This window comes from Halyomorpha halys, unplaced genomic scaffold (assembly GCF_000696795.3).
Source record: "Halyomorpha halys isolate HHAL.00 unplaced genomic scaffold, Hhal_1.1 Scaffold778.1, whole genome shotgun sequence".
Taxonomy (NCBI): Eukaryota; Metazoa; Arthropoda; class Insecta; order Hemiptera; family Pentatomidae; genus Halyomorpha; species Halyomorpha halys.
The window spans coordinates 292848-316293 of NW_027107890.1; the positions used below are offsets into that span (position 1 = coordinate 292848).

The 23446-nt window shown below is 30.4% G+C and overlaps 1 protein-coding gene across 1 annotated transcript in view; it reads right to left on the reverse strand.

The window, feature by feature from the left end:
• The window catches only part of Cadps (calcium-dependent secretion activator 1), a gene marked incomplete in the record, with an annotated part of 128392 nt that extends 105307 nt beyond the window's left edge, over window positions 1-23085 (reverse strand). The window contains 1 exon segment of the mRNA XM_067046263.1: window positions 22531-23085.
• Window positions 23086-23446: the final 361 nt, after the last annotated feature.

Genomic DNA, 23446 nt, shown 5'->3' on the forward strand with positions numbered 1-23446 from the left:
AAAATATTTAATATTGCTATATTATACAATAAAATCTGTTTTACTTTCACTTACCAACATAGAAAATATGGATTGAGGGTAAGCATTATCATCGTGAATAATTTTGAATCCGAATTTTCGATGAAAATCGAAACATTTTAAGGTCCCCTAAATCCAGTTAACCAAGTCTCAGAAAACGGTTTGTACGCGTATGTGTAACATCTTTAAATATTTTTTCAGCAACTGATCGGTGATTATTCAGGCAAAAACGTAATAAGCTTTAAAAAAAATCACAAAATATAAACTTTTTTATTTTCTGTAAAGAATTTACCTATATTAAATACCTATTGACCTATATTAACGTTTTTATTCCTACTATCACCTCCTTGCTTATGGTCCACTATTTTTTACTTTACCTGGTGTATTAGTTTTAGTTTAAAGGTTTAGATAGCAAAATGCACTATTAAACAACCTAATCATCAAATACCGATATTCCCCTCAATGTTTGTAATATTCTTAGCTTAGGTCCGAATTTTTTTAGCACAACTCTTCATTAAAAATCATCCCAGAACTTATAACCGATTTAGAATATATTCAGAATGACCCCCTTATTCACCACTCTAATGACAAGAAAGAGTTATTCCGTACTTCTATTTGCAACATCATTTCCAATCATCTCCTACATTCTCATTACGATACTTAAAATTTTTCTCTTCAATTCTTTCACCAGTTCTTAAAATCTCATCACGACATCATTATAACTAGAGCAGACAAAGGCAACATGACTTTCATCATTGATCGTCCAGACTACAATGACAAAATGGCATTACTTTTATCTGACCGATCTACATATGCACCCACACCCTTGGACCCCACTCCTTCACTATAGGCCAAATTCAAAAAACACCTCAGGGACCTTTCTTTTACATTCCCAACAGATCAACAACCCCACGTACAGAAATCTTATTTCTTATAATTCTGTTGCCCCACGTTTTTATGGACTTCCTAAAATTCATAAGCCTGATGACCCACTCCGTCCGATCACTTCCAATATCAATTCTTCCATTGTTAAACTCAGCAAATTCTTACTCCCCTCTTTACAAATCTTCAGTCACAATAATTCCTATGATATTCATAATTCCTTTCACCTCCGTGATCTTTTATTATCTTTCATTATCCCTGAGCACTATATACTAGTTTCTTTTGATGTAGAGAGTTTATTAACCAACATTCCAATAGACAAAGCCCTCTTTATTGACGAAGCCAACTGGACATCCATTGCACCCCACACTTCCCTTAACCGTTTTTCCTACCTTGAATCCCTTCAACTCTGTTGTCAATCTGGTTACCTTACCTTCCAGTGTCAGTTTTTTAAACAAATTTCAGAACAGGTCATGGGAAATCCTCTAGCTCCCGATCTTTCCAATATTGTCCTAAATGGTTTACTTGATTCAGTTATCCCACTCTTTCCAGTTGACATTATTCTTATTAAAAAATATGTAGATGACCACCTCCTTGTCTTAAATCTTGATAAAATCCCTGATATCTTATTCGCTTTTAATTCTTATCATATACGCTTTAATTTTACTGTAGAAATTGAAAATAATACTCTCTTCCGTTCCTTGACCTCCTCATTATAAGAAACCCAGACAACACCATATCCACTTACTTGTACACCAAACCAACTTAATAAGGCAGACTTATAAATTACTACTCTCAGCATCCTTACCATCAAAGAATTAACGTAGCCAAAAACCCTATTCACCCTGGCCTTTCTCTTTCTGATTCCCATTTCCATGAAAAAAACACACACTGCATTAAATAAATACTCTTAGCTAATAACTTACCTCCCATATCATTCATAAACTTATATACAACTACAAAAATCGTCTCACCACTTCACCTAATTCTTCACAACCCCTTTCTATCCCCTTATACAGGTCACTACCATACATCCCCTCTCTTTCCGATACCATTAAAAAATTCTTATATTCTGCTATACCTAACCTTCGTATTGCTTTCATACCTCACAACACACTGTCTAATATTTACTCAAAACATAAAGAACCTATCCCTCTTTTACACCGATCGCTTATCGTATACCGCATCCCATGATACACCCTTAATTGTAATTCTGCTTACATCGGCGAAACTAAAAACCTCATAAAAGACCGTATCAAACAACACAAATATTCTATTTCCTCACATAATCATTCTGCCTGAAAACTTTCGGAACATTCTCTTTCTTTAAATCATTCCTTAGATTTTGAAAAAAAAAGTCTATACTAGCTACAGTTCGTAACCATGACAAAAGGCTCATCTCTGAAAGCTTCTATATCCATTAGAACCTTCTCCCATCAATTTAAAAATCGACAAGCACAACTTATCATTAACATATTCGCAAATAGTTAATTTATTAAAAAAGTAATTTTTATTTTAATTATTTTTTTATTGAATTGTTTTAGTTTTTCGCCCACATTGTACGTATTATTTCTTACACATTTGTCGTCACCCTCTTATACGTTTCCTCTTTTTAATTGTTGTTAAATACCTATGACATTTTGTTATCTTCCGGTACTTCAACATCCTTCTAACATATATATATTTTTAACATTTTCTAAAAACATTTGCCGTCACCCTATCACACGCTTTCCACTTCTAAATATTTTCTACTTTTTATTTTTTACCCACTTGTAACGTTTCCTCTAAAAAAAAAACACATTGTCAGTTCCATAACGTATTTTTTAATTCTGTCTGGCCGTTCGCGGCGCACTCACTTGGCGGTAAGATTTCAAGCCAACAGGTTCGTTTTATGGTTTATTCTCTCTTTGTTTTTTACTATCTTTATTCCCCCCCTCCTTTTCTTAATTTTCCTTATACACGTCATGTTCACCATATATTATTTTGGTTGTTTTCAATTTTCTTTTTCTTCTTCTAATCACTTCTTTAGTTAAACTTAACTTCATATTTTACTTCTTTATCTATATTTTCTTTCTCTAAATTTTATTTTTTCTTTATATAACTTCAATTTTTAAATTATTAACTAACTAAAATACTCATATTTCTTTGCATTATATAACTTCAAATTTGTATTTTATTTCCTTAATTATGTTATTTTATCTACTTATTCAATTACCTATACATACATTTTATTTTCCACTTCTTTCATCACTTTAATTTTATTATTTCCTTTCTGTACAATTATTTACTTTATGTCATTCTGTTTATATTTCCTGTATTCGTTGGTTCTTATCTTGTTCTGTTCTTAGCCTTGATGAAGGCTACAAATTCTGGCCGAAATGTTGGCACGATCAAATAAGTTATTTCAACTTATTTGTGTTATATTTTGACCGCACCCCTCCCCCAACCATCTTCTGCTAATATAATCATCAAATACTTTCCATGAGACCCTTTGTCCTATGTCGGGAGTGCGAGTGGGCTGCGCAAGGTTCACTTTCTGGGTTAATGGTCCCAAGACTTCAATGAATTTGGAACCAATGGTTTAAACGGACCTCGTCCAGATATAATAGATCTCCAGAAGGATAAAACCTCGATACATGCTGGGTCTTCTAATCAGTCTACTATGAGTTTCCTTGGGTACCAGGCCTGTGTCAGTTTCTTCAACCTTAACTCACCTATGTAGACTCAATTTTGATTTTCTTCACCTCCTTTCTGGTCATTTCTGATATAGGGGGGTTATCTACAGGGTACCACCCTATTCTAACCTAGGTGGGGGTCAAGTTTTTATTTCATGGGACTACCACATACATAAAAGTAAACCTTTTTTGTTTATTTTCAGTTTGTACATAACAATAGTAAGTAATTAATTTATTTCCTCTAGCGTAAAACCTCAGTAACTGTTAATATTTTCTTTTGTTCAAATTAGACATTATTTATAGTAGATGTTACTTGATTATCCTTCCACCTTTTGAGAATTGGTTTTCCTCAGATTGTCTACCCACTATGTCTGAAGCAGCGGTTCTCAACCTTTTTTTCGATACAGCAACCCTAAAAACATTTTGCGATGCCCATGCCGAGCTAAAAAAATAATAATAACAATAACATTGGTACAATTATCCTTAAAGGCGGTTAAATATGCAGAGAAAGTAGGAAAAAAAACCGAGCACAATATATACTGTATATTTTTTTTATGACCCACTTCCTGGTCATTTAAAAATGTTTTCTTCTATTTTTGTAACATTTAGAGAAAAGTGGTTTCAAAAAACTGGAAACGGATCCCCTCTATGGCTGTGCAAAATTATCTTTTGAACGGGTGGACTGATTTTGTTGTTTGTTTTTTTTTTTTGTGGTGTTTTGCCCCCCCCCCCTCTCCAATACCTATGTACTAAATAGGGTTTAACAAGATAGCTGCTTTGAAATAATAAAAAAAACATGATTTTTGGAGGCGTAGTGAGAAAAAAAAAATAAATAGGAGATGGAATATAGTTCGTTAAACAAGGTAAAATAGAAAAACAAAAATGGAGAACTAGAAATATTGGAATATATAGGAAATATGTAAAAAATGGTAAGAAAATAACGTAGATAGAGTAGGAACAGTCATGCACATTATATTTAAGATAAGTCTATAGGGAAAAGAAATACGCTTTATCAATTTGTTGAATAATAGGATTCGGTTCAACTGTATTCCCCTTACTTACAAAAATATCTTGAATCTGATTAATCCCAACTATACCATACTATTTTTTTTTCTCTCGTTACGGCTCCACTGACCTCCAAGATTTCTCAGGGTTTATTGTATATCATTTTCATTAGTTTTGTTTTATTACTCGTAATTTCATCATATATTTATAATTTTTTTAGTCTTGTTAAAAGTTGCAAACCTTTTGGTCAACAACGCCTATGGACTACTATATTATATATTATTAAGATAAGTTACGGAAGGTCTCGAGAAAGAATTAAAAAAAAGGAAAACAGATCAAGAAATAACGCACACAAAGTCAGAGATTTTCTTGATTTATTATATATCGTAATTCACTATATTTAGGTTTTTATATTGTTACATCTGGTTTACATATGGAGCTAGGTATTATGATCCATATCCGTGCCATCATACCTTAACTCCCCCTACCACTTTACGAATAAGCCTCTTTAACTTTACAAAATGGGCACACGTATATATAATAAAAAAAATAAAATTACATATGAAAATAAAATTGAATAACATAATTGCAAAAATAGAAATAGACTCAATTCTTTAAGATATTTAAAAATACAAATATATTAACAAAATAAAGATTGTAAAAACACTCCTTAAAAGAAAAATATAAACTACCAAAAACAGCAAAAAAAATTGATAAAAAAAAGAAACGAACTTAATTACATGCTATGAGGGGGAGCGGACCCTCCAGGTCCTTCCGGCGTTACCAGAGTTAATTGCTCAACGTGGACCGTCCTTCGTTTCTCTCAACGCAACCTCCCGATAGTGACATTATGTTGTCTGAGGACAATCACCCTAAATGGACTCTTATAACTCCTTACCTCTATTGGTCCCCACTTTCCGATGGGGACTCCAACCCCTTTTCCACGTTTACACCCGCAGTTGGTCAATCAGTTTGCTATGAAGCCTCTCGTCCCCACATCGTGTCCCGGAACATTAAGGTGCCAGCGCACTTCTAATTTCTTCATTTCTTCCCAGAGCAGGGAATTATCAAACTCCCGGCCCCCATCGGAGGAAATACGGTCGGGGACGCCTGAAACTGAAACCAGGTCTGCAGTGCACCTAAAACCGCGTCCGCTGATCTGTCCTTCACCTGAAACGCCATCGCCACTTTGCTGAATACGTCCAGGACTGTGAACCATTTGAAACCCTTCCACGTAAATGTATCGACCTGTAGATCTCTCAGCTGCCGATCGGTGGTGGGTGTTTCTTTCTGAGTAGCCCATAGTTGGTGTCGGTCGTATCCGGTGCTCAGACAAATATTGCAACCCCCTATGATTTCCTGGATTGTCCTCTGCATACTCCACCAAAAGTATCTGCGTTTCGCAGAATGTTTCGTTTACCCCCAATGATTTGTTTTCCCCTGGTGGTACGCAAGGGTAACTTCTTTCTGCCTCTCCTCGTCCCTCACCGTCTCTACCATCAATGTACAACGGATAAAATCGCGGTCTATTCCCAATTGCTCCGAACACCAAAGTCTCTTAACTTTTTCCCAAACCACCGCATTCGCTACGTAAATATGGTACGTCTTACCCGGTTTGGACGCATCTTTGAGTGCCTGGTGTGGACCAGACGGTGATAATCGAACTTCTCCCGTATTCGATTTTCATTAGCCCTGCAGTCCTAGTCTTCCAGGGGTTTATCATTTATAATTTTTTCCAGCTCTTCCACTTCTGTAGTTCTACCATCAGAACTGCCGTCTTCCAATAGTTCCGCGCTCCCGTCCCTTCTCTCAAAAATTGCCAGACGTCTCCGGAGGGTTTCCCTCGGTCTTCTTCGATGGCATTGACGATAATTTCCCGCGAGAGCCAATCCGCGACAACATTCTCCTTACCCGGCTTAAATAATATTTCCATATTATATTGGCTCAGCAGCCCCTTCCACCGGGTGACCCTCGCCGACGATTCCTTCAACTTTCCTACCCACTGAAGAAGGTGGTGGTCCGTTTGAACACAATTCTTTCTTTTATTGCCACAACAGGCGCATGAAGCTGTCCTTGGCCTGCTCAACGGCCGCCAGCCATCTTTCTCTATCTTCTGTAAGGGTTACTGGGATTCTCAGTTGTCGCAAATCCCACCTCACAGGAGAGCTCTTCGGCCTACCACGTTTCCGCACACCATCCGGAACGTAACTGTACAGTTTATGAGTCACTCTTTCCTCGCTCATCTTCACTACATGACCAGGCCATTTAAGCCTCTGTATCCTTATGTACGAGGAGATGCTACATTCCTTATAGAGCCCAATAAGTTCACCATTTTTCCTTCTTCGTCAATTATTATTCCCTCAAACGGGCATTATTCTCTTCAGAATTACTCTTTCAAACCTGCCTGGCAGGTTAATGCTTTTATTGCTTAGCGTCCAAGTTTCTCCACCGTATATGACGACTGGCCTTATCAACGTTTTGTACAGGATGAACTTGGTGGTACAGCTAACAAGTTTGCTTTTGATTAGCCTTACAATGGGGAAATAAGCTCTATTTCTAGCAGCAATTCTGCTTTTAATTTCTTCTTTTTCATCCTGGTTCTCATTGATAACAGAGCTAAGGTAAGAAAAACTTCTTACCACTTCGAAATTATATGGGCCCATTTCAAGGCGAGTCTGTCTCTGGTCAACAGGCTTCGTACCCAACAACATAATCTTGGTTTTTTCCCCATTAATATGCAGGCCCATCCTTTTTGCTTCGACATCCATCGCTTCGAAAGCAGTCCTAATGTTCTGCAGGGATCTACCGATGATGACAACGTCGTCAGCATAGGCCAGAACTTGGATCATCTTAGTGAATACTGTTCCTTCCTGATTTAATCCTGCTCTATTTATGATTGCTTGTAGAGCGATATTAAACAGGAGAGGAGCTATTGGGTCACCCTGTCTTAGGCCACATTCCACTTCAAAAGGATCTGATAATCCACAGGATTTTACTTGGCAGGAGATAGTGCTCACCATTGTGCATTTTACTAATCGGGTGAGTTTACTAGGAAGCCCTAGTTCATGCATAGCCACTATGTCCTTACGATTGTGTCGTAGACAGCCCGAAAGCCAATGAATAGCATCCAAGTTGTCTGCTGATGTTCCTTCATCTTCTCAGAGATTTGCCTCAGGGCGAAGATTTGATCAATAGTAGACCTATTCGGCCGGAACAAACCTTGATAATCAACCAGTTTCTGTTCAACTGAACACAATAAACCCAGTCTTTTACAGCAACCCACGCGTGATCAAATGGATAGGCTTCTCCCACCATGTAACACTTCTCACATTTTGGAAGTATAATTCTATTATACCTACGATTGTGGAACAATACCTAAGAAAAAAAGCATTGAGTATTTAGGAACAGCGTAAAAGTGGTCCAAAATTAATTCATTAAATTCCATCTATTACTTTCGTTTAACCCTCAGTGAGACAGAGATGTCTGAGGAATCCACTGCGATATTTATTAAATTTTAATTATTGATTTTGGTGATATGAACTAATTTCTTCTTCTTCTTATTATTATTTTAGGTTGTTTAATCCTATTTCTTATAATTTATCCATTATAATGAACGTATGATTTCACTTAAAAACTACATAAATCATTGTAAATGACACTTTGAGATTCAAAGATACAATAACCTATACTCTTAGACATACATAAATTTCAAAAATGGCTTGACCAATATTTTTTTTCCGATCAATGTGGCAAAAGGTGAAGAAGATGAAGTTTAATGTAAAAATGGAACTATCATAAAATTACATCTCCTTCTTTCGCAGACTCAAGAGCAACTGTGTTTTCCTGGACACGAATATATTTCCAAAGTTTCGTCCCGTTTTGATTTTATATTTACACACGTCATTGACCGTGACATATTAAAATATGAGTATCATGTACTCAATAGAAATGTTAATGAAGCTATACTATAACATGTGCTTAAGGGAATTTTTGTTAGGCTTGTTATAATGATTCTTAAACAATTTTTTATTGTGGGTTATTCAAATTTTCTGACCGGGACAGTTTTCACATCTCCTGGCCGCTGAACACCCTTTACTACAGTCTTTACCAGAGATGGATTTACCTAATAGACCCACTAGGCTCAGACCTACGGGCGCACGGTAAAAAAAAATAATAGAAAAACAGTGTTTATGATGAGTTAAGAAAGCCTTCATTTAATTTTATCGTTTTAAGTTTATTGGTGTAATTAGTATTGGTTACAGTTTTGGAACTAGCTACAGTTAGCCAAGGGACGAATCCCATGGAAAAAAGTACAACCACCTTCTTAAAACCATATATTTGCCTTGATCCAAGCCAACCCTCTTCGCTCTTCTAATACCAACAAGCCATACAGACCATCAATTACCATTCGCTAAACTGTTTAATCTGATAAGAGTTAATAGTTTTGATTTGTTTCATTTTTTAAAATTTTGTTAAATAAGTAAACTTCTTACTAAAATAATTTTACTATTTGATCTTATATTTAAAAGAAACTTCAATATTTAATTTTAATGCGTTAATAATGTATAATCCAGAAGTGAATTCACGTGCTGATAGGTGTAGAAGTGAATAAACATATCTTCAAAACCTTGTTGGACTACTTAATTTACCTAATACACCAAAAATTTGATAATTCATTTTGTTCATAATTTGTTATAACGCAATAAAATTAAAATCATCATAAAGGTCATTTTATTAAAGACAATTTTCTGGCAAATCGTCACCCCCCCCCCCTGTCTAATTGTATGAAAAGGAGGTGACAATTCTTGGCTGGGGCTCCCAATGTTTAAATCCGGCTCTGGCTAAGGAGGTCAATTTTGTGTTGTTTTTTTACTAAAAGTTTTCCGAGTAGCCCCACGGAACAACTAATAATAGTTGTACCATAGAGCTAATTTACTGCGTATATAACAAGGATGTAAATGTAGATTTAATTAAGTGTATCTTAAATTTTAAAATATAACTCATTTTTTAACTAAGAAAATAATCATAAAAGCGCCGGTTGTATATAGGCAAAAAACAGTTTTCAAGAAAAAATCTTTTTCATTTATTCGATGGCAGTGTGGAAAAATAATTTCCTTTACTACCGCGTAACAACTTTCTTATAGCCTTCAGGGATAGACTAACAGGCCCACTTGCAGAACTGTTAAGGATAAATTTCAGTAATTTATTGTTTTCAAGAGATGGCAGCACTTAACAAGAAAATATACTTTTCATCTCATTTAAAGACAAAGTCATAAATTCACGATCTGTAAACGGATTTGTCGTCTAAAACACCATTAAATTCATGCTAATCGGTTTATTCATTTTTGCTGTAATTATTATGGCATAAAAACTCAGGTTATAGATACTCGACCACAAGCAAATAAAACAAGTCAGCTCCAACAGATTCGTTTTCGGTAGCATAGGAAGATCGTAAAGCGAAAAATACGGTATAACAATTAATCCTGTAAGATTTGTGATTGCTACCTAGATCAGGGGGAGCGGGAGCATAAGCCCCACTCCTCTTATTGTCCTAGAGCTTTAACTTTTGTCTCCTTGATCAATGCATTTCCATGAATTTCTGATATTTTTTCCCTTTTCACTTATGTCAATTGGAATAACAGTTTAATTTTAAAGAGTAGACAATTTTTAAAATTTACAATTAAGCAGATATATTTTTACTTTAGGTAAATTCTGATATCAAAATCTTTCACTTCTCAGTCCAACATAATGAACCATTGTAATTACTACATTATTTTAGTTCAAAAAATTCTTCATTCTGAATAATGAGTTTATCAATTAAAATGATTAAAAGTGTATTTAATTTTTTTGTTTACAAGAGTATAAAATAATGCGATGTATCTTTTGCTTTACATCGGTAAACTTAGTTTTACCGAAAATTCCTACAACTCAGCCAAGGAAACAGAAATGGTCTATTTGCACATACAGTTCAGAGTTCTCACAACTCTGAATCGAAGCAACCATGGAAAATTTATAGAGCCAATAAAAATACGTTATCTCTGTTACTGTTCTTCCGAATTGGCTGAAATTTTCACTGATACTGCTCTTGGTTGCTTTGTAATCTTAATGCATTAGAATGGAAAGTTTCAAGAAATTACAGAGTAACCTTAATTATAATGTGTAATGAAATAAAGTTTTAAAATAAAATTCAACTTAACATTTGTATACTTAAGTATGTAAATTTTCTATATATTGTTACACTTTGACTGGCCTTAAAAAATATCTGGTATATCCTATCACACAACTTTCCTGTTGCATTCAATTGAAACTCCGTATGAGTTATTCATTTTCTCCAAATTTGAAGAAAAAAAAAAGAAGATAAATAAATAAAAATGAACCAAAATTTAACAAAAAAAAAAAAAAAAATGTATTCTTATTCAAACATTGATTGCTTTGGAACAGGGTTTTTTTTTGTACGTGTGTGTGTGTATTGTTCAAGGAAAAATAGACGAAAAAAGTTCATGAAAATCGAACTATTCATAATGGAGAAAATCAAAAAGTAAATTTTACTAATCTGGATGTGTCCATGTAAGTTGTACATTTAGCCTTAAAATTCACAAATGTACGTTTCTAGTCAAATAAAATAATTGATTAAATACAAACTTTATATTTATCAATCTACTAATAATTAGAAAACATGCATCATGAAAAATATATATACTTTTTTTGTATATATTTATTTTTTAATTTCGTAACTACCAAAATGTTAAAACTTTAACATATTTGGTTTTCTGCACCACAGAGATATATCTTTCTTGAAATAGTACTTCCTGATTCACATTTAGCTTATTACATTCCATATGTTTTAAACTATTCCATTCCTGAAAGTAAATAATTGATTTTTTTTTCTTAACTTAACCATTTAAATGTTTTCCTTATGTCAGATAAAGCTATAGATGAGTTTAGGTGATTTCTGTCCATTTCCCCAGTATTACAGAGTGAACATATACTACAATCTTTGTAACTTATTTTGCTGAGATGTGACTGATTAATTTATTTCAAACTTAAATAACACCATACCAAAAGTTCTGAGGGGTCATAGGAATTGATTTTGTGGATAAAGTGATACTTAATGAATAAATAAGTTCATTTTGAATGTAATAATTTGAAAAATAATAATAATAATAATGTGACCCATTCTTTAGCATGGGTATACATTTAATAAAATTATAAGAGGGAAACAAATGACTGAAAGGAGTTTAGGCAACAAATAACTTTTACACAAAGTTACCATAATAAATGGTAAATAATGTTTATAACAATGTGTTACAAACAATAAGGGTTTCTGAAAACCACCAATCAATGCAGAGAATAAAAGATACAGTCAAAACATAGTTAGAAAAAGTGAAGTAAAAATAGACTGGCAGAGCAGCTAGAAGGGAAAAAAAAGACAACTAAGCCATGCATACAGATAAACAACCTATTTTAAAATTTCAAGTAATTAATGAATATAATTTTTCAGCATTATTGAAAAATGAAAAAAAAAAAATTACATTTTGTATCTCAGTGCTATTAAAGAAAGCAGAGTATAAGCAGCATTTTAAACATACATCAAGACGGAGAAAGTTTATTGAGGTAGCATGAGATTTACAAGGTCTGTTAAGCCAAATTACAACAATTTTTTTGAAATTCGATAAACATTTTATTCCATCAATAAATAAAAGAGTAATCTTTATTACTTTTTTATTTTCCTTTAAAATAAAAAATTCAATTTGACTGGATCAAAAAAAATTTTTTGAGGATATTTTTTATTTATTTTTATTTTTTCAGGTTGTTAAGATAGTTCATTAAACTAAATTTGAAACAGTGATGATTATATTCTTTATTTTAAAGAGGTATCGTTTGAAATGGCAACATCTTAACAGCATCAGAGCATAAAATTCAGAAATAACTCCCATTACTTCACTTACCTATAAATGTATTGCGATCATACAAAATTCTGAATTCGAGTTTTCAAAGGAAATACACTTTTGATCTGGATGAACACCCTAGCTCAAAAATGAAAAGTTGTAAGAAACTGAAATTACATATTTGAGGTGCCTGGGATGTGACAGCAACTTTTTGCTAAAATCGACCAACCAGAAGTGTTTAATTTAATAGAATTGATTTTTCATATTTTTTCAATTTTCTCCAATACGGCTCAAATGATTTTGATTGAATTCGGTGATCAATGAGCATCAATCCAGTGATCTTTAATACCAGATAGGTTTATCCTCATTGAAATAGTCTAATGGGGCTTAAATGCCGAATTAAAAAAAAAATCTTCCTCTAAAGTACCTTTAATTTAGTTTATTTAAAAAAATAATTAGTTATCCTTGTGAGCAATAATAAACAATCCATAAATACAAAATATAACAAAATTTTATGAATAACTAAAGCAGAGAAAAAAAGAAGATACATCCGATTCAAACGGGACCAACCACCGCTTCAACAGACCGCCTAGGTCTTTCCGATAGCATTAATTAAATTTTAAAATAATATTGTAATAAAACATAATACAACCCTATTGCCAAAACCTTATTACTATATTTTTTTCTTAAGTCAAGTTTTAAGTGAATCTTGAAGTTAAACACATTTATCACAGACAGATCAGTAGTTTTAAGAAACACAAAAGTACTTTGAAAACGTACAAGTACCTTTTTGGTTCTTAAAATTACCAGCAAATAATAAATGTATCAAGCTTAAAGATTTTATCAAAACTTTACTTAGCAGATAAAGCTAGAATGTTTTAAGATTATAACAGAATCAGGATTGAGATGAAAAATTATTTCTAAGATAAAACTTTGAAAGGGAATGGTTCATGGGAGCAAAAAAAGCATTGGAAAGGGAAGGTCATGAAAAAAGTATAAAGTTTTATGTCTATTTGGGGTACTAGTAATACTGATTCATTATCATTTAAAATTGAACATTCAGAAATTATATAACTTTAATTTTTACACTCATGATACTATTGTTACTTTTGGTGATTTAATCAATAGGAAATACTACAGTTGGTCATTTAATTATAAACAATGACTTAGAAGTGAAGACCCTAAACATGGAAGAGAAATCAAGGATGATGGTGCAGAAAACTATAGCAATGGAAGTTTTCATGGACCAAAAGTGTACATTATTTTTTTTAAAAGGAAATCTTTTTAAGGTTCCATTAACTAGTTACAATAGATGCTGATATTTAGTAAAAAATATACAATAAAGAAGAATATAACTTGAATCTAAAATCCCATATAAGGATGAATTATTTATAAATCAATACCTCATACTAACCGGGCTGTTCACAAAGGATTGAGTTTGTTCCATTCAATATTCATTATAGGACAAATCATTTGTGACACTTTATTATACAAATTACACCTTTTCTCCAATATAATATGAGAGAAAATAAATCATATTAGACTACTTTCACTGGTTAAATCTAATCTGAATCTCCAAATTAAGCCCATCTTAGCTCTAAGTGAGTAAGGTAAAAAAAAAGGACTTAAATTCACGTTGTTCTATTTATTTATAAAAAATAATTATGTTATTAACTTCAGTGTATTGTATAATGTTTATTTTCATTTATTAAAAAAGGTTTAAATTCAAATTACAAGTTTTTTTTTTTAAATAGTTTATTTTTCATAACACACTTTTAAAGTTTTTCAAATAAAAATTATATAAATGAAAATGTGGCTTTATTATTTACATCTTCAAATCTCTCATAACTGATTATATTTTTTGCATGATTTAATCAATTTTAAAAGGGAATACAATTGATTTGTTGGAAAATAGATTATTTGGTAAAGAAAAAAATTTAATTCAGTTGAAAAAATGTTTAATACGGCAGAAAGTTTCATTTATAATTTAAACGTAATAGAATATGGAACAGGACCTGTGTTAGGAACACAATACTTTACTTAAAATTCATTGGAAATTGGAAAATAAATATGTAAGAAAAATACGGAAGAGAAATGAGAAACATTCCCCAAGATATTCTAGAATTGAAAGAAAAATAATTAAGAATTAATAAAACCTTCAATAGTTTTAGTTCAGAAAAATATTAATGTTTACGCTGATTATGCAGTTAGAAACACCACCAATTACTTGATTATTAATGAAGATTATGAGAATGGTGACTATAATGAAACAAATGAACAATATTTAATGTTTTCAGACAAATTTATTAAAACATAATTCAATGCCCAAGGATAGTTGGGCAGGAGCTAACTTTGATATCAAAGAAATGGATTTACTTTGGTTTTAGTATGAAAACCATAAAAGATAATGCTAAAGAATCAATGCATTTCTCATTAAATATTAAACCAAATACAATGCATAGAATAGTTTACTTCAATACTTAATCATTTATATATAATTATACTACAGACTAGAAATATAAAATAAAGTTAAAAATAAGGAGAAAATATCCTTTAAAATAAAGGTTTAATACTGAGAATAAACAGAAAAGGAGCTGTAAATTGGCCAGTTATAAAAGAACTTTACTTTTAACTTGATTAAAACCATAGCACAGTTTATGTTCAGTAATAACTGGGAACTCTCCTTAAAAAAAAAGTTTGACTTTCACAATATGATTACCATAAAGTTGAATAGAAAAACCTTTCAGTTTATATTTTATTTTTTAAGAATCTGAATTTGATTAGCAGCAAGGTATTATTATAAAGGACATTTATATCTGTCACAAAATTACTTATATCCCATGATAATACATGTTTAAGTTTTCTGGGTCCATAATAGTTTTGTAGGTCCATTACCATAACTATTATAAATATATATATAAAATTAAATCAGTAGCAGCATTCAGTATATATCTTGGCTAATTATTTACGACATTAATCCTCTTTTGCATTTTATTCAGTGCATTAAGTCTATATTCTCAACATAAAACTAAAAAACCTAATGTAACTAGAAATTAGTTAAAATTTGTAATTAATTTAAATTGAGTTAATTAAGATGTAATGAGGCCTTTTCTTACAAATAAATAAATGGCATTGAAGAAATTATACACAACCGATATCTGAAAAAGAAAAAAAAATGTGGTAAAGTGAACTATAAATTAGTTATAACAGGCAAAAAAGATAACTAATAATAATTACAACTCATTAATAAATCGAAACAGGAAAATCAAGTAATCCATAAAATTGGGAAAACATTACGAAAATACATATTCTTAATATTAAAAGATTATAAGCATTCTATTCAACGATTGTGAGCATTAAGATGATGGTTGGGGACAGATAGAAATAAAACGTATGGTGATAAAATTTTATTACAGTGTTTTTTATTTCTCACGATCATCTCCCTGATTTAATTTATGGTCAACAATAGTTCCATTAGGATAATTAATTATGTGTATATTTATTAATAAACATATCAACAATCTTCATAAAATAATAGAATAAATAACATTCTTATATAAAATATTTGTTGAATTTAATTTAACATATGCTGCAATTAAAATTAAATTTTGTAACATTAAAACTTTTTAATATTATTTTTAGCTTTTTTAGTATTTTCAAAAAGAGATTACTTAAAATTAGAAAATACAAAACAAGAATAAAAAAAAAAAGTATTTAAAGTTTTTGAAATATACAGTATCTTCTCGGCATTATACATGTTCTGCACAGACTTCTTACTAATAGTGATTAATGGATTTTGTTTTAGGCTTGTTTATAAAAAGTTATTGATTTTTTAATAACTTTTAATCATATGCATAAATTGTGGATATCCATATTCTGTATTATTTTTTATTTTTTTTAGCTAAACAGCATTTTCCACCTAATCATACAACCAATCTTTATTGTTTTCATTGAAATTTATTTCTACATCTTGAATAAATAATACTTTTATATAAGATTAGGTTGTAACTCATTGTATCTTTATCCAGGAAGTTCTTTTAATAAACTTAACAATAATAAGGAATTTGTTATAATAAAGCTTTTTGACACACTTATTGGTTTTTATATATGTTTGGAAATCATAGGCATCTAATGTGGATATCTGGTCTTTATGTTCTTTATCATTTTATTATATTCCTTCAATAATTCTTACTTTTATATTACTATTGAAACATTTTCTTCTTGTGATTCTTCAGCTATCTCTCATTTGCTTTATTGGTGCTTTTATCTTTATTATTACCATTATTATACCATTTCACCATTATTATTACTATTAACCAAACAATCACCCTTACTTAAACTAAGAAATAGTCAATTCCATATTCAGCCCCTTATACTTAAGTAATTAATTAACATCTTCAAATCTTATATTATATTTTCTCACAATAAGATAATCTAATATAGATTTTAGTTTAAATATTGATTGATGAAAATATAGTTTTAAATGATATATCTGAAGAGCTTCCACTCCATTCAAGTTCCTTTGGTAATTTGGTTCATGAATTTCAGTTAATCTATATCCATTACTGCTGATCATTTCTCTAATTGTTCAATATTAATTTTTTTTCCCATACTTGCATTGCAATATTTTCATAGGAAACTTTTTTCAGGTACCCAATAGTTTATCAGATTATATGAAAGAAAGGGGGTACTGGTATGTTTTTGTTTTTTTTAAACAGGTTAAATTTTAAACAAATCATTACAAGGTTTTTTTATACAAATATTTTTATAATTTATTATTACTAACTTACAGGACCAGAACTAGCTATTTTACCAGGGAAGCAAGTTTATTATTGCCTATGTTTGATTGATATTAATAAATAATATTAGAGAAACATGATTATTCAAATAATCAATAGATTATCTAGAAAGTCGATGAAAAAAAAAAAGCCAGAGGTTTTCCGCAGGACACAACAGCTGGTTTCTGACTGTCACATATGCCAGACCTCAAATGAATTTGTCAAAAAAGCACAGACAAAGCCAGTAGGTTTCAAAAAAATATCTGACCCATTTAAAATATCCATTCATGAAAGAGTAGCTAGTTACTGAGTTGGTCAAGAAGAGAAGGTCCTCAGTATGTAGTACTCTCTCATTTATCAAGTTCATAAAGTAGAAACTAGCCCTATATGATACAATATCTCATTCATAAAAATATAAAAGATATATGATAAGTATACCAAGGCAACATGTAAGCCAGTGTAGAAGGCCTTCTCTAGAATTTAGGTTGTGCGTTATCTCAAAAAATGTAAATTTTACAACTTTAAAACAGAGTCCAGTCTTGACCTGGACCTGGTCTTCATTGCCGCATTAAAATATTTCAGACCCAATTTATACTGTCTTGATCTGCTGGCTTATCGCTGTCAGAGTTTTGAAACCATTTACAGTTCAAAATCACTTTCATTAAATTCATAGTAAGAATTTCAGAATCAAAATTATAATCCATCACTGTTTAAATTTTCTCACAATTGTTTCCTGATTATTTTCATTAATGATCAATTTTCTTATCATTTATCATTTTAATTATCCATACCTATATCTTAAGTATCTCTGATTTATTCTTAGTCTGAAAATGGTACATAAGTTTGGGTCGAAATGTTGGCTTGCATAATACAAAATTACTCACTGATTTCCTGATTCTCCATACTCCATGATCTACCTCATATCAGTCAACTATCGATCATCCCCAAAGATTAATATAAACCACAATAATCTAAAAGTGGCTACACATGCTTTAGAGGAAACACCCGAGGGGCTTTCCAAAAGGTTGATTAAAACCAGAACACTAGACAAAGGTAAAGTAAGAAGCTCCCACTGTGTTTACACAATGTTTTTAAAGAAAAAAAGAAGAAAGGACTTTGATCATCATTACCCCATGTTAGCATAAGTACTTTCATTTTACACTGACAAAAATTTTAAACATTGCATCATTAAAACAGAAATGATACTAAATACTTCAAAGTTCCTTTAGTTTTCAAATGTTAATAAATCCATTCAACATGCACATTAGTAAAATGTAGATATTTAAGTTATTTAGATAACAATTGTTAAAAGAAATTATAGAATCCAATGAAGGACAGTTGCTTTTATTGGGAATATAAAATTTTAAATCATGCTAAACTCTTTCTTATCTCATGCACTCGAGGAATCTAATATCAAAGTTTTGAATTTTTATTTTAAAATATTAATAATTATCACTAATATCAACAATTTCATCCAGCACTTTTTCAGAAATTTTAACAAAATTAAGTACTGGTAGTAATAAAGTTATTATAATTCATCTTACTTTATTTATTTTAAAAATAAATTTTGACAGGATTTTATTTTATTTTTCCAGATAAGACTGAGAAGGGTTTTATCTTTTTAATTTTACTGTAAATTAGGAACCTTCACAGAAAATACTAAATTACAATTTTTGTTTTAAATTATATTATTGAATAAATACAAAATCAAATGAGGTAATTTTATTAGGTATTATAAAAGTATGTTTCGTTCCTAAAGTACCTGAAGGAATTTTCCATACTATGCCATTACTTTTTTGAATGAAAAAAAAAAAGGAACTTAGTAGCCAAGTCAATGGACTCATGACTCCCAGACTCAGGTTTAAGGCCAGCAGAGGCATGCAATTTATCACTTATTTTTGTTATCAGCTGTGTATGAACTTCAGGATTGCAGAACCTCATGGTGCTAACCCAGTATTTATGCTGAGGGTACCCTTACAGAGATACTTTTTTTACTTTTTTCAATTTTAAATGTTTTGATAATTTTTAAATGTAGTTCGACTTAAATGATTTTTAACTCTCCTCTCAAGTCTCCTCTTTCTATATAAAATAAATGTCTCAAAGATAAGATGATCAGCAATTTTGGCTCATAGTTGGTGATTGGCGTGGGAAGCCTTCCTTCTACTATTTTTGATATATATTCTTATATTTTGAATATTAAAATATATTCTTCTATTGTGCACAGTAATTAAAAACATCGAATAGCCATTTATGTCTTTTATTTCTATAGCAGTCTCTACATCTGGAAGTATTTTGATTGGTCAAGAAAAGGTATTTGTTTCTTACAGACCCTCAAATAATTGATAATGCTTATCCAATTATCCAATTTAAGAATGAATAGTAATTGAATAAAAATAAAACAAGATTAAAAGTATAAGTTTTATTTTGTACTATAAATTTATATTTTTGATTTATATTTATTAATGTTTTATTTTTTCAATTAAATTGTATTAAAATGTGTGTGTGTATGTGCACAGAGAAAGAGAGAGAGATTTAAAAATAAATCATGAAAGGAAAGAAGTGGAAACATCATATTTCAATTTAATAAAAATAATTTAAGCCAAACAACTTAAATTTGTGAGACAGAATTTACTACCTAAATCACCAGATTATTACAGAGCCCACAATCAGAGTTGTTAAAGAAATAGAGGCGTGTTAAAGGAATGGAGAAGTCTTTTCACATACAAAAAAAGCATTCAGTTGATTAATAAATAAAAATAAATATAACATAAACCTCATCTTCGTAACAGCAGATGTCCTCAAAGATGGTCTTCATTATGACCTGAAACTACAGACTCGAAGAAAATTGATGAAAGATATTACTTAAAATGAAAAAAATAAAATAAATGAGCACACTTTTAGCAGAATATAAAAACAAGAACAAGATTCAGACTAAAGAAAAAATATTACATAAAAAAAAAATAGGAATAAAACATAAAACTAAATAAGAATTAAAGCAATTTATACAGGATAACTGAATATGTATTCTATTCCATCTCTTTCAACTTGTTTCTCTACAACACCAATCACAAACACCTAAATAGAACTCAGATTAAAATATTTTTGACATGAAATGAAACAGAAAATCAACATATAACCTTTCAATACCCTATATTCTATATACCAATATTCTTTATCTGGCATCCACATACATAGCTTCACAGGATTAGTTTCTATTTGATTAGTTTTAATTCACCAATTACAATTTACAAATAATTTTCTATTGCAACAAATCTAAATCGTTTTTTCTCATACAATTGTTGGACACAATCAGCAATGAGGATGATAAATATTAAAAAGTTAACAACCCCATAAGGATAAAGATTATAAATTGAAATAAATAATTCAAGAAATTAAACTAAGCAATTTTTTTTTAAGCTATAAGGATAAAAAGTTTTTTATTCAAAATTAAAAACTCTAGAACCTCCTTCCAGCATCTAGAATATCCTTCTGTACAGATCGTAAAAAATTTAGTATCTTGAAGATAAAGTGACAAACTACTCAACAAACCATACAGATACAAATACGATTCAGATCACCTGTATTTATTTCTGTCTGGTACAAGGTCCTTCAATTTTTTAAAAGATCACTGTAAAGCTAATTCAATAAATAAGTAAATTATTTTTAAGAGTATGTAAATCAAGTGCTAAAGATGACAGGCAAACTTTTTCAACTTCAAATAAGCTGGTAAAGAAAGAGGTGGGCCTTGTTTATTGCAGAAATGTTGAATCACTTAATAATTTTAAATATATGTATTTTGAATTCTTGAAATAATTAACATAAAAAGCTAATAAGTGTAAAACAGGCAAATATTTCTTTAAAATATTTTATTTTAAATTAGGAAAAATAAATATGCCATTAAGATAAGAGAAAACATATATTAATCATAAGATAGTAATAAAATGATAAATAACTTCATCAAAACCAAACCATAAAAGTGCAAATAATACTTTTTAGTTCTTAAAAGTCTTCTTAAAAGAATGAGTCACAGTAAGGATTAACTTACTTTTCTGAGATAAAAATACTTTTAAAGAAATGTTTGCTCACTGTAACAAACATTTTTTTAGATCAACATATACCTGGAAATAAGCAAATTTTAACCTATTAAAAAAGGTTATAATAAAAAACCACTCACTCGATATCAAGAAGACCGGCTTGTGAGAGAGTCAAGGAAATATAATATTGTTAAAAACCTATTTACAATAAAACACCAAATTATTCCTTCACATTTAATATACAAAGTAAAATCATATCCTGAAAGAATAAACTTAGCACGGAAGTTATAAGAACAAACTGATAAAGCGACAGTCCGGTACTAATTTTTGAAGATTTCAACTTTCAACAGATAGGATGATATAGATGTTATGAGTAAAGATCATATTTTCTAGATTTTAACTTCTCTTTTATAGCTTAAAATTTAATGAAACTTATATATATATTCAAAGAATATAGATTTGTGGAATAGATTCTCTATTTAGGCTATTATATAATTTCTATTACAAATGGGATCTTTTAATGACTGGTTTTGATTTTTGAAAACATACAGGATTAATATATTGATCCCATAGAATAAGATGCAATGAATATCAAAACAGTAAACAGGAAATATATCTCACAACAACATTAACCTTCATTATAACTTAAAAGATCCTAAATACTACAAAAATACAACAGATCATGTAACTAAAAAATGAGGTTTACAATAAATATTTCATGTAAATTCTTTAGAATAAAAAATAATTTTGACTCTGAAATTAAAATTTTGATAGTAAGAGAAAATTGATAATAAAAACTATAAAAGGGCTAATCAATCAAACAATACAGAAATTATGAGATTTTGGTAACTAAGATAAGAAAGAATTTTTAAATCAGACTTCAATTTTTAAAATCAATCTACTGTACTGTTACTAAGCTCAGAGCAAGTATTGGCATAAAAATTATAACAAAAAAAATATTGGCAAAAGATTACTGGATAAGCATTATAACATCAGACAAACCAGTAGTGGAAAGTATCAATAAAACAGTTCTTAAAACCAGCTAATATTTGTTTCAAAATATATTGATAAAAGTAATAAAACAAGACCAAACATAATAAATAAATTGATCAACATGAAATTCCAAAAACTAGGATAAAAAGCATTAGCTCTAAAATAAATTAAATGATTATTTTAAAAAATATAAATTTATTTATTGGTATGGAAGTTATAAATAAAAAATAATACATTTATTATTCCAAAAACCTACCTCTATCTTATTGATATTCAACAGTCATGAAATGAATAAACAAGTATTTCTCTGTTTTTTTCTTAACAGCCATTCCATCCCACACTAAAACCATCTTTCACCAACACTGGCACAGCACACAAAAATATTGAAGTAAAACACGTTAAACCATGCGGTGTATAAAAACGATGATATGATATATATTAAAAAAAACAAAAAATAAATTGAGCAGGCGTAAATATGTAAACTAAACGTAATCTGAAAAAAAATAGACCAACTAAACTTAAGAGAATAGAACTGACCGGAGTTGTACCACTATAGCCAGGTGGTAACCTCTCTGCTCGTGACAATTGTGCTACTTGGATGAACGGTTCGGTGAAGGTTGGTTGAGAATTGGGTGAAGGAGAGACTGTACTCTTATCGATCCATTAGCCTTTAGTATGGTAACTTTACTCTTTCACAGCCTAGTTCTACATGTCCCTATTACAACTTCTCATTAAAGTTTTTTCGAAGGCATAGGAATATTTTTATCTTCCGATACAACTGTTTGAGATAAGAGCTGTTTGCTATTGACATTACTATCCACTTAGAAGTATCGAGCCTAAATTTTGTACCAAATCATAACTATAGAGCAATGATATATTATTTTAGAAACGATATAGTTTAAACAGTGCAACTTAAGACATAAGTTGCATATATCAGACTAGTCTAGTATTAATATTTAACTAAATAATTAGGTCATTTTTTTAAAAAAGAAAAACAATAACCTCAATATAAAATTAAAAAATGATAACATAATCAGTGAGGTCGTTACAAGGGAAATGAGTAGAGGGCTGTAATCTTCCCCTCTCCAATAATGAAAACTTGTAAATTTGAGAACCTATTTCCAGCTATGAAAATTATGTTAAAACATTACTCAAAGAGGTTATTATATTGA